Here is a 13543-nt window from a genome sequence, read left to right as displayed (position 1 = left end):
ATATTTTCTGTCCCTCGCCCTTCCCCTTACCACCTGAAGATAAGCTCCAGTAGGGTGCACGACTTTCCCATCTTGTCCAGTGTTTTTCCCCCAGCACCTTTCATAGTGACTAGCAAATAAGAGGGCCTCACATAGATCTTCTGAATGAAAAAATGAGCACTGACTAAAGAGTAGCATGTGCAAAGGTCCAGAGCTTTGCGCGCATAGGAGGTGCTCTGAAAAGGGCAGAAGCCATCATGCCACGTTGCCCAGCGCTTCATGCCAGTCCCCATGTTACACTCCTCCACAACACACCCTTCCACACACTCGTCCCTTTCCCACAGGAACTGGCATTTTCCCACTGGCTAGAGTAAATAAGCACATTTGCATCCTGGAACAACAGCAGCTATGTTTCTCCATGACCTTGGGGGTTAATGGCCGTTGGCTTCCGGGTACCATCTGCAGGGAACTACGGAAAGAACAAACTCAGCTGTGACCACCTGGCCGCTTCACTGGCACCGAGAGCCACGATGGAGTCCCCCCTCCCCCCACCACCACACCCTCACTGTTGGGAAGCTGTGTCCAAGGTGGGAACCACACTGAGGCCAGAGTCAGAAAAATCTGGGTTCAAATCCAACCTTTCCTGTCTTGGGCAATGTACTTAATCTCCCTGAGCCCTTTCTCTATCTTTAAAACGGTCATAAAATTACCCCCTTCATGAAACTTTTAGGGATTAAATTCAGGAAATTAGGGGAAAATTCCTCAATTCTCTAAGACTCAGGTGCCTCATTAGTTAAATGCAGATAATGGTTAAGAGTATCTGTCTCGCAGGGTGATTGTGAAGTTTACATGAAATACTGGAGATAAGACTGCACATGTGTGATTGTTTGTGTCCAGGTGAGAGAGACCAGAAGTGTCCTCCAGATCATCTAATAATAGCAATCACATTTACTGAGTGTTTACTATATGCCTGGCACTTCAAATTTAATACCTAAAGTTTCTCCCAAGCTGGATTATTCCCAGGTTCCTGTCATGAGGGAGGGGAGGAAAAAGAAAGAATTTCTTGCCAGTTTATCTTGAACCTAACTTACATATATATATATATATGAAGACCTTAAAACGTATATGAAATCCGTTAGATGGATTGTGGCAGATTGTATTTCCCCAAAACAGCCATGACAATGGTATCCATTCTGCATGTCCTTCTAGAACCTTCCACATATTTCCCTATCAAGAAGTGGGGTCTGTGCCTCCTCCCCTTAAGTTTGCATGAGCCATTGGTTTCAACCAGGTTGGATAGTTCCAGAGCCCATGTTTTTATGGGATGCTGATACGTGGGACTATTTGTAAGCCTTTTTGATGAAGCAGTGGCCCTCTATTGGGAAGGAGGAAAAAATTAAGCTGGAAATGGCAGGTCAGGGCCAGATTAGGAGGCCTTGAATGCCATCCTTTGATCACTTAGTGACACACACAGCCAGGTACCGCCTGAACTACTATTTACATAGTGATTTTCCTTAAATCAAATTTAAAACTATTCCTTTAAAAAAAAAAGAAAGAATAGGGGCGCCTGGGTGGCTCAGTCGGTTAAGCGTCCGACTTCGGCTCAGGTCATGATCTCGCGGTCCATGGGTTCGAGCCCCGCGTTGGGCTCTGTGCTGACAGCTCAGAGCCTGGAGCCTGTTTCGGATTCTGTGTCTCCCTCTTTCTCTGACCCTCCCCTGTTCATGCTCACTCTGTCTCAAAAATAAATCAATGTTAAAAAAAAAAAAAGAAAATAATAATCACAGGTTTTATGTCCCATTTATATTTATCTAACATACATAAAATAAGCATTTACCTCCTTTTTAAAAAAATGTTTGTTCGTGAATCCCACGATAGAGTGCTCCTGTACCACCAGGGCATCTGTATCCCATTTCAGAATCAGGGTACCTGGCAATGCAGAGCCACCATACATCCGGAACAAAGAGAAGATCAAAGGGACCTTTTAGGAAAACTGACCTGCTCTTGGTAAATACCATCGGCAAACACATTCCAAAGACTTGTCAGTGAAAGGTTTTCTGGGAGGCATGGGTAAATCAGCTGTGGTCCTCATCCCTGGGATCTATGTGGTCTGGGAGCATGGAGTTGTGTGCTGGTGTGAGAAGCACAGGAAGAATGTGGAGCCCCTTCTTGGAGTGAAAATTTAGCTTATTGGTAAATAATTTAAAACAGTAGAATTATATTATGGATATATGAAGTTTATAGCAAAAAAAGTCATAGGAATGTTGAATAAAAAACAAGAAAAACTGAGGAATATCACCCTAGGTGTGAGCAACTTGGGGACCCATCCAGAGCAGAGGGGCTCATGGTTCCTTCCTTTAGCCCATGGTTCTGAACCCTGGCTCCACATCAAGATCATCTGAAGATGACCTAGACCTGGACCTGGACCTGGACCTGGACCTGGACCTAGACCTAGACTTCTGAGGATGGGGCCCAGGAATTGGTATTTTTAAAGGCTCCTTAGATGATGCTAATGGGCAGTCAGGGATTGAGAACTATTATTGAAGGGGTTCTTTGGTGAGAAAGTGCAAGGATCCCTGACAGCATCAAGGGACTGGTTAGGAGGCTGTTCTGTAGTGTAAGGAAAGCCCACATATTTTCATCATATAGGGTAGAATCTTTGCACAGTTACTTGTGGCACCCCCTACAACAGAGGCATGCACGAGCAGTAGCAAATGCACATGAACTGGTAAGTGTGTATGTGCAACCAGCACACGAGCCAGGCCTCTTTGTCAAGCAGAGTCACTATAATGTGTCTGTGGGACAAAGCCATGACACCAAGAACTGGTGAATCACCTACAGTCGTTCTCCCAGACACACTAGTCAGGTTAGGCTGAACAATCCGTGGACTCAGACACTTCACACTTCCCTGAGGGATCTGTGAGGCTTTTGTTCGTCCTCACTCCGGTCCTGCTTCCCCAGAGCCTGAAGGCCGGGCCCCCTTCTGACTTCCAGCTGAGAGCAGGCTCTCTGTCCTAGATCAGAGGGGCACTTGGCAAGGAACAAAAAGAAATTGCAGCCCAGCTCCAGGGCAATACTTTCCTAGCTTCACAGCTCGTTCTTCTTGCTCCCTGGGTCCCCAAACAAGGGGCCAGTCAGAAATTAGAGCTCCACAACAAGGCAGCATTGTCCCCTGGGCCTGGACTTCCCTGGGACTTGGGTGAGAGTAAGAGATGAGCGAACTCTCTGGCCACAGGGTCTAGAAAGAAGCTGGCACCTGGGGAAGAGCCATTTCCCAAGCAGCTGGCCAAGCTGGAGTCTTCCAGCTGATGTGGAGACATGCCCTGCCCTGCTGCCCTCTGTCCCCTGAGAGTGCCTTCTCTCAAGCCCTCGCTTCACAGAACCCTCTTTTTGTGTGACTCTGACTTTCATTTACCCTTCCCTGCACAGCACCTCCAGCAAGTCAGAAGCCGATCTTAGAGAAGCACAGAAGGGGTTCTGGGGTAGGAGCTAGGCCCCTAGCTTGAGGTACCAGCTTCACCTCCTCAGAGATCACTGTCCAGAAGGGAAGACCCCAGCCTTCCCAATCCCCCAGACTGACAGCTGGCGTGAAATGCAGCCAAGTGTACTCCTCACCCTCGGACCCAACTCCCAGAAATGGTAGCTGCGTGTAGTGAGGAACTTTTGTGAGGTTCAGTAATTATGAGGAGGCCTCACCCTGATTTCCTGCCTGCGTTTTGCACTGAACATCAGTGAAGATCCAGGGCTCTTCCCTTAACCTTAAACCTGGCCACAAATGTCCTCTGTGCCACATGCTCATCATCCTCATTTTAGTGGACCTTTTTTTGGTTGCTCAGCATCTCTTATTTTTTCTGGAACCAATCTCCACCTACCACATACCAGTTAGGGTGTTTCAGGCTACAAGCTGAAAAACAAAAACAAAACCAGAAATTCAATATGAACTGGTCTAAAACCAATGATGCCTGAGGAAGGGAGGCTTCAGGGTTGAATTGGTCCAGAGACTCCAGCTCTGTTTCTCTACCACATCCTCAGACATGTCCTCCTCTGTGGTTGGCTGACTGACTCCCCTCATGCTTGCACAATGGCTTTGGCATCCCCATACTTCACAAACATACATGCAATACCCAGAAGAGAGAGAGTTTCTTCAGGTGGCCCGGCACTCTGCTAAGAGCAAGGGTACTCTTCTTCCAGCAGTCTCCAGAAAACTGACTTCAGGAACTGTAGGGACCTAACATCTAATGGGACCATATCTCTCTAGCTAGTGATTGAGATGTAGACCCCTGGCCTGAAATGAGCTAATCACAGAACTTCATCCCAATGGCCACAGTAGTTGGTCTGTGGATGGGCATAGAATCCAACCTAGGTTGATAATAATCCTTCTATAGAGATTTTCTAGCTGAAGATAAGGTTAAGAGCCACCTCTCTGGTTATCATACTATATGGATCTTAATTTGGTCCTGCTGGCTGTCCGTCACCTCTTCATGGAGAAACCATCTGAGTGAATGATGCCAATAATTAGACTAGTCAAGAGGCAGAAAGACAGTGTCCTGAGGAAGTGTCCATTCTACACAATAACCCCTGCTGAAGACTGTTTCTTACATCTAAAATACCCATTGGATGTTCATTCTAGCAACCAGATAAGGCCCAGGATCAGCCCATCATCTGTGTGCAAATATTTCTCTCTCAGCAATGATAGGAAGGTTTCTGAGTCAACTGCTCTGGGATATCTAACCCACCAGTCTCCAAAGACAGTCAACCTGATCATTTTCTTGCAAAGTACACATTCAGGGGGGCTGTTTACTACCCAGAGTAAACGGATCTGAATCCATGAAATACCAGCAAGCATGAAAGAGGGAGCATCTCTGCAATACGAGAGACTTGGGCAACAGCCACACTGCCCAGCACACACTTCATCCCACCTTCTAGAACAGGCAGGATTTATCCCACAACTTGGATTGTAAACATGAGAAGGATAGGGTACCCATCAGCTGAGGGTCACAAAGGAGGCAGTGTTAACAGTGGCCCCATGTTTTCTCTTGCTTTGTTTTTATTCATTTAGTCAACAAACATTTTAGGATATAAGAATCCTTATATCCTTAAAATAATATTTTACCTTTACTTTTGTATTTCTCTGTGCTGTCCTTTCTCCCTTTCTCTGGTTTGTTTTCCATTCTCCCCCCAGCTCCATGGTTAATCTCTGGCTTTTTTATTGTGATATCTTTGCTTTTTTCAATTCCTTCTTCTCTCCTTGACAGATTTCCCCACATACTTTATGTTGTGGTTTCCCAATTTGCTTTACAAAACAGCTGTGACTGAGAGCCCTAAAATTTACTCCTGGACACGGAAGAGAACAAAACAGGAAACACAAAGAAACATGGCATTTTTCTTGGAAGCAAGTTTCTTGTGAGCTGAAAAATTCTGTAATCAGACCTATGGACAGAAGGTTAAGTGATAAGATTTCTGAAGTGATAAGATCAGCCTCTGAAGTCCCAAGCTCACCAACCAGGAAAAGAGTAGGGCCTTCTAGAGAAAGGATTACCAGGAACCAGCCATTGGCATATGAGAATGCAGAAGATGGCAAGGCATTGGGGGCAGATATTAACCGCACTGAACTGTGAACTGAAAGCAGAACTACGCTAACTTGCTAAAGCTTGACTCAACCCAAGCTGGTTCATGTATACCTTTTTGTTTTGTTTTTAAATAAAAAAGTCAAAGGGGTTTTTTTTGTTTGTGTTTTTGCCTCTTGTAAGGAAAATCTTCATGAACTTGAAGTAGGAAGGAATTTATATGTCTTCTAAAACTGTACTGAACTGCTCTAAGTTCAGGAAGTGATGTCCTAATTGTGAAGTCCAAGGCTTCTTTGCAGCCTTCATCCTGCTTAGCTCCTCTGAAGCTTGCCTGCCTCCCAGGCTTTCCTCCTCCCTGCCTTTCCTTCTCCCTTCCTCCCTCCCTCTTTCTCTCCCTCCCTCTCTCCCTTTATTTTATTTTTTACCTTTAAAAGCACTTCTTTCTGCATTCCCACCTTCCTGAAACCTTCTCCACCCCTGGCTTCTAAAAGAGTGATCTCTTCTGTCTCTGGAGGTTTTCTGTCTCTGTTTTTCATCTAGATCATCTTGCTGTCTTCTCTCCGCTAGGCTTTATTCCCCAGATAGTGTTGTCTTTGTGCTTCCTCCCTTTCCATGCTGTCCTTCTATCCACCTCCTTGGCTTTCTTTGGTTACCACCTATGGAGGCGATCCTCAGATAGTACCTCCAACCCAGCCTTTCTCCCAAAGTCAAGACCCACATTTCTGACTGCCCAAAAGACACACTTAGTGGAAGTTTCAAGCTTAAGTTGTTGAAAACACAACGCATAGTCTTCCTCCAGCAAATCCTCTTCTGCTCCAGTCTTCTCTGATGACCCACTACACTTGTGCAGGCAGCAAGCCCTATTATTTCTGAACTCTCACATTTATGCCCCTTTTTCCAATTCTAATATCACTGCCTTTATTCAGACCCAAGCCTTTGCTCTTCTCTGTTAATTACAGCAATAGCATCCTCATTGCTTTCCGTTCTTTGAGTCTTGTCTCCACCCGCACTGTTCCTTTACACACGACAGTGCTGTCTTGCTAAAACACAAATCTGATTATGTCACTGTTAGGTTCCTTCAATAGTTTTTCTCCTCTGAAGAGTAAAGCTCAGGCTCTTTGGAATTGAGTCCCAGTGTCCTACCTCCTGCCCTCGTACCCTCCTCTGTGCACCTGTCCTTCCACAGTTTCTTTATTTTAAAATTTTAAATGTTTATTTATTTTGAAAGAGAGAGTGGGGGGAGGGGAAGAAAGAGCGGGATAGAGAGAATCCCAAGCAGGCTCTGTGCTGTGCGGGGCTCAATCCCACGAACCATGAGATCATGACTTGAGTTGGAAGCTTAACTGAGCCACCCAGGTGCCCCCTTCCACAGTTTCTTGACTGCACCTTCTATTGCCTATCCAGGTCCCTCTCCATGGTCTTTGCTCTTCCTGATGTTTCTCTGTCCTCCAACCATGACTCACTCTCAGGTCTCATTCACATACTTGCTGGAATCTACCTCCCTAGCACATGGAAAATTTAATATTTGTTGAGTGAATGAATAAATGCTTGAAAAATTCTTATTCTTCCTTTAAGATTTGACTCTGTCATCACTTTCCTTAGAAAGACTTCCTGTATCACCCCAGTAAGAGTCAGTGTCTTCCAGGGGCGCCTGGGTGGCACAGTCGGTTGAGCGTCCGACTTCAGCCAGGTCACGATCTCGCGGCCCGTGAGTTCGAGCCCCGCGTCAGGCTCTGGGCTGATGGCTCGGAGCCTGGAGCCTGTTTCCGATTCTGTGTCTCCCTCTCTCTCTGCCCCTCCCCCGTTCATGCTCTGTCTCTCTCTGTCCCAAAAATAAATAAAAAACGTTGGAAAAAAAAAAAAAAAAAAAAGAGTCAGTGTCTTCCTTTCTTGCATAATAGCATCCATGTTCCTTCTTGTAGATTGTTCCAAAGTCATCTTAGTGTACTTGATTGGCAACTCTTTATCCACCATAAACTGTGAGCTCCTTGAGGATAGGGGCAGTGACTTGGTTTTTTGTGCATCCCCAAAGGCAGAGAAAAGAATAGATCCTGGGGGCGCTGGGGTGGTTCAGTCGGTTAAGCGTCGAACTTCGGTTCAGGTCATGATCTCATGTTTTTGTGGATTCAGGTACCACCTGGGGCTCTGTGCTGACAGCTCAGAGCATGGAGCCTGCTTCAGATTCTGTATCTCCTTCTCTCTCTCTGCCCCTCCCCTGCTCGTGCTCACTCGCTCACTGGCTCTCTCTCAAAAATAAATAAATAACGTTAAAAAAAAAGAATAGATCCTAAACAAATGCTTATAGACATAAGATGAGATGAACCAAACCAGTACCTCTACAATGGAACATTCCCCAGAGTGTTTTGTTTGGCTCAAATGCATGGTTTTTGAGTCAAAGTATGTATGAAATGGCAGGAAGGAGAGCATCTGACTTCAGTGAGGGAGGGTCCAGTGGGCTGTTCTCTTGGAGAGAGCAAAGAACAAAAGGGCTTCCACTTTGTTGTTCTTAATAATGTGTCAGCAGCAATCAGGATTTAACAACAGTAGTTAGAATGGGTCCTCTTGTGTTCTGTGTGCAAACTGGGGAAAATACACAAACACAACAGCAGAAATCAGTGCAGTTCCTCTGTTTCCTATTTAACCGTGCCAGCAAGCAGCCCATTGATGCTAATTGCGCTGGGGGGAGGAGGAGTGTGGTGGGTAGAGGGCCTTCCTGGTACCAGGGAAAGGTGAAATAGTGCCATAAGAAAAGCCTGAACTACAAAGCTTATATCAGCATTTATACTCTTTCTAGGACAGGTAACGGGCACATGAAGAGACAGCGGAAGCAGTTCTGGGCCAACCAAAAAAGATCTCAACCCAGGGTAAGTCTTTTATGAGGAAAAGCCTGTCCTTTGCTGATGCTCAAAACATATGTGACTTGAAATTGTTTGTTCATTCATGTTAAGGGGACTGAGTTCCCACTGGCCAGTCTCATGTTGCGAGACCCAATCCCTACTCAGGAAAGCTTTATAAAGGTGGAGGAGGGGGGAGAGGGAGGGGGAGAAGAACTCATGCTAGCTGTCTTGTTTGTTTGCTTCTTAACCTCCCTTGGTTGAGGTTACCAAGAGGGTGCACACTGGCTCTGCTCAGAACAATTCTGCTGCTGCCAAACCCATCAACCTTTACTTGCCATCTCTCAGTAAGGAATACTAATGCCAAATAGATGAGCTGTGTCCTGGAGCCAGTGACATCCCAGGAGGGAGTGGTAGCATCAGGAGATGGGAGGAGTAGATGGGAACAAGACCCTTTAGGGAATCTAGTGGCCTCCAGAAAATGGAAGCTCTGAAAGTATTAACTTCTCAATGTGGCACCTGAGACATCCTTGTGTGTTTTCTAGAACATTTTGGAGTAGGCACTGGAGGTATTTCATCCAGCAGCGAGAGTCTTTTGGAGTCAGAGCACTGAAAGCCTTAGGCAGATGTTCCTTTGCTCCTCTCATTTATTACATACACTTCCTTTGGACCACTACCCATGGAATGGGCAATATTAGTTATCCATCGGGATGATTATTAGCTTGTTTTCCTCTATCAAGCTCAACCATAATGTTTTTACTTTTTTCCTTGGAGTCTACCCATACAACGAACAGCTGGGCTGTGTGAGGGCTGAGAGCTCACACTGGGGATGCTTGTTGCTGAGGGTGTGGGGCTTGGTGTAGGGACACCTGGGGGATGGTCACATGGCACACTGGAAGGGCCTCTGCTGCAATTTGGTGTCAAGATGTCTACCAGTAGGTCAGCTCCACTCATGAAATAAACCCCCATCAGTCCACATTTCAGCAAATGAGATCTCAAATAACCATTTTAACATAGTTCATTAAAAAGATATAAACCAACAAGTTACAAAGCCATCATCAGGCATCATTCAGGAAAGAACAGTTCAAAATATAATCAGTAAGTCGTCTTTACCTCCTTGTAGAATCTTAGGATAACTCAATACTTCTAATCAGAGACACAGTAAGTACCATATATGGCTTTTTGTTACTGTTTTGTATTTTATTTGATAACTTGTCTATGTAGTCACATGGTACCTGCAAGCTAATCTGAGTAAATAGATAATCTCAAATAGAAAAATACTTGATCCATCCTACACCTTATTGCCATCCCCCTCTCTTGCTCATCCCCTTGTATCTTACTAAGAACTGTGTAAGACCCTTCCTCCATATACAGGTTGCCATTAGTAATGTCCAGTTGGTACAATAGTACCCACCTCCTGGAGGCAGTTGGCTGGACCACACTAGGCACCCGAGGCCAAACTGGTCCCATTAGATCCCTTTCTGGATTTCTTTTCTTTCTTTTTTAAACAACTTTATTGAAGTATAATTGATAAACAAAAAAGTGTGCATATTTAATGCATACAATTTGATGCACTTGGATATGCATACACCTCTGAAACCATGACCACAATCACGGTAATAAATATATCCATCACCTCCAAAAGCTTCCTCCTGCCCTTTTAGGTTTTTGTTTTTGTTTGTCTTGTGGTAGGAGCACTTAACATGAGATCTGTCCTCTTAAGAATTGTAATGGTGTAAGTGCACCATACATTATTGTTAACTACAGGGACTGTGTTAGGAAACAGACCTCTAGAACTCATTCTGGTACATAACTGGAACTTTATACCCGTGAACAACTCCCCGTTTGCCACCCCACACCCCCTGGCAGCCACCATTCTAATCCCTGCTTCTATGAGTGTGACTAGTTTAGAGACCTCGTATAAGTGGAAACATGCAGTGTTTGTCCTTACAAACACGAGCAGGTTATTTCACTTAGCATAACATCCTCCTGGGCCATCCTTGTTGTTGTGTGGGACAGGATTTCTTTCTTTTTAAAGACTGATAATATTCTGTGTATGTACAGACCAGATTTTCTTTCTCCATTGATCCTTCAGTGGACCTTTTGGTTGTTTTTATGTCTTGGCTATTGTGAATAATTGATAAAAGGTTAATATCCAAAAAAATATAAAGAACTCCTACCATTCAGAACAGAACATCAAATAACCCCATTTAAGAATAGATCTTGGGGGTGCCTGGGTGGCTCAGTCGGTTGAGCATCCAACTTCAGCTCAGGTCATGATCTCACGATCATGATCACGTGGTTCGTGGTTCGAGCCCCCCGTTGGGCTCTGTGCTGACAGCTCAGAGTCTGGAGCCTGCTTTGGGTTCTCTGTCTCCTTTTGTTTCTGCTCCTCCCCCACTCATGCTCTGTCTTTCTCTGTCTTTCAAAAATAAATAAGTTAAAAAAAAAACTAAAAAAAAGTGATCTTGAATTGACATTTTTCCAGTGAAGACCTACAAATGACCAACAGAAATATATGAAAAGATGCTCAACATCACTAATCATCAGCGAAATGCAAATCAAAACCACAATAAGATATCACCTCACATCCATGAGGATGATTATTATATAAAACAGATAACAAGTGTTGGTGAGGACGTAGAGAAATTGCAGCTTTTGTGGACTATTGGTAAGAATGTAAAATGGTGCAGCTGACTTGAAAAACAGTATGGTGGTTCTTAAAAAAATTAAAAATAGAATTACCATATGATCTAGTAATCTCACTTCTGAGTTTATATCCAAGAGAATAGAAATCAATATCTCAAAGAGATATCTGCATTGCCATGTTTGTTGCAGCAGTATTAGCCTTTCTTAGATTTCTATAGCAGAAACTGAGGAAGAAAAGGCAATCTTTCTCCTAGTGTAAAGAAAAGAAAATGTGAACAGAGTTTGAAAATACAAAAGATCCTATCAGAAGATACAGAGAAGAAAGACTCTTGTCTTCACCAAAGAAAAACTGGTTTTCATTTCTTGAGATGAGAATGGAACTCATGAAGTATTCCAATGGCTGGTGGCACATTTGTGCCAAATATATGAGATCTTTGAGCCCAGGCTTTTATTAACAGTGACCCCAAGCTCATCTAAGCACCCAGCACTGTATTAAATGTTTATTAAAGGAACATCAGCACACATGGCCCTCTGACTTGATGTGGCAATCTGCCAACCATCTTGTTCCAATGAATCTGTCTCTTGACTAAGGCAGATGTAGCTATATCAGTGATCAATATGATGATTATGGTCAGTAAAGCTGACCAACAGCCTTAATAGGTCACGGCTCTTATTTTGGCTCACTTCCATTCTTTTTAAGTGGAAAGACAAGACCCTGTACAACGGAGGCTGAGGAAAGCCTGAGGGGTCTGACACCTGGGTTCTTTTCACAAGAATGGACATGCCCATTCATGACGGGGCCTAGAGGACATCAGAGACACGAGTCGTGATGAGTTGTACTAGGGACAAACTGCATTTTCCACAAGGTGCTGTTTGTTGGATGGATTGTAAAAATGAGCCCAATCATGCCCTTTCCTGAGTTTACGCCTTTGCAACATGACTCTGTAGTTCCTCCCATGAAGAAGTGGAGTCTATTTGCCTCTGCTCAAATCTCGTTTTGGCCCAAAGAATGTGGCCACAGTGATAGTATGTCAGCTCTGAGCCTGGACATAAGGGGTCTTTACACTTTAACTTGCCCTTTTGGAACTTTGACATAACATGTAAACACATCCCGGCTAGCCTGCTGGAGGATGCAAGGCCATGTGAAGGAAGGTCCATTTGTCCCACCCAAGGCCATCCCAGATCAACCCCCAACACATGAGAGAGAGACCAGCCAAGGTCACCAGAGTTGTCAGCCTGACCTCCAGATGACTTCTAGCACTTTAGTGAACCCAGCTGAGAACAGAAGAACCACCCAATTGATAAGTACACTCATGAGCCAGAATAAATGCTTAACTGGCTTAAGCGGTTAAGTTTTAGGGTGGTTTGTTAGGCACAAATAGATAGCTGAGACACTGTTTAAAAATGCTGGAGTCAGATAATGGACTCCATGAAAACACCTGCTACACCTTCCTTAAATCCCAGTGTAGCACACCATCAGAGGGGAGTGCCTCAACTTCTATAGCACCTTGATCCCATTAGATGCCATAGCTGCTCCCATAGGAAAAGTAAAGCCGTGTCTCTGTTGCCTTCTGATCTTCACATTTGCCTGTCTCTGCACCTACACCTTTCTTCTGGGAACAGGATGTCAGTCCTGCAGTGTTTTAAACTCAAACCTCGTCAGTTCTCACTAACACACTAGGAGGTTCTGCCAGGCTTTACTCGGCACCCAGTCACATGACTTCCTCCAGGTTGCCCTTTGGGAGCTGTCTCATTTTATATGTCCTCACTGCTTTCTCTTGCCACTCTTTCCTCTGTCACAGTATTTATTCCACTCTGGTACATTCCCTGCTCAGACTTTCCCACTGGACTGGAGGCTTCACGAAGACAGTGAGCATGTTTTCCTGGCCCATCATTAAATCTTCAGTGGCCCATCATTAAATCTTTAAATCTTCATTAAATCTTCAAAAAACACAGGGCTTGGCACATAGTAGGCACTCAGCAAGTATCTGTGGAGTGAATAAATGAGCAAATGGCTGCAGGCCACTTCCAATCTTGCCTCCTCTCCCTGTTTGCCTTTCATCCCGTCCTCTCTCATACTTCCTGCTATCACTTCAAACCTTGAATCCTGCTTCCCATTGAGATCCTTAGGTGTAGGGATCTAAGTAATACTCTTGGCTTGGAAGACAAAGAAATAACACCTTGTATTACAGAATAATTTCTGTCAAAATCAGCTAATATAAGAGAGCAAAAGTTTTGCTAGTTACAAGTGTAAGCTCCACGGGCGCCTGAGTGGCTCAGTCGGTTAAACAACTAACTTCAGTTCAGGTCATGATCTCACTGTTCATGAGTTCAAGCCCCGTGTTGGGCTCTGTGCTGACAGCTGGGAGCCTGGAGCCTGCTTCTGACTCTGTCTCCCTTTCTCTCTGCCTCTCCCCCACTTGCGTGCTCGCTCGCTCTCTCTCTCTCTCTCAAAAATAAATAAGCATTAAAAGAAAATTAAAAGCGTAAGCTCCAATTGCTGAATAAATGAGG

The 13543-nt window shown here is 44.6% G+C and overlaps 1 long non-coding RNA gene across 1 annotated transcript in view; it reads left to right on the top strand.

Moving 5' to 3' along the window:
* The window catches only part of LOC109278741 (uncharacterized), a 262941-nt gene that overhangs the window by 224888 nt on the left and 24510 nt on the right, over window positions 1–13543 (top strand). Inside the window, exon 4 of the long non-coding RNA XR_002085815.2 lies at window positions 8341–8410. This is a non-coding gene — a long non-coding RNA (uncharacterized LOC109278741). The remainder of the gene's footprint in view (window positions 1–8340; window positions 8411–13543) is intronic.

The sequence above is a fragment of the Panthera pardus genome, unplaced genomic scaffold (genome assembly GCF_024362965.1).
Source record: "Panthera pardus isolate Hobbes unplaced genomic scaffold, ASM2436296v1 HiC_scaffold_12, whole genome shotgun sequence".
Classification (NCBI taxonomy): Eukaryota; Metazoa; Chordata; class Mammalia; order Carnivora; family Felidae; genus Panthera; species Panthera pardus.
This window is presented reverse-complemented; position numbering and strand designations above follow the sequence as displayed.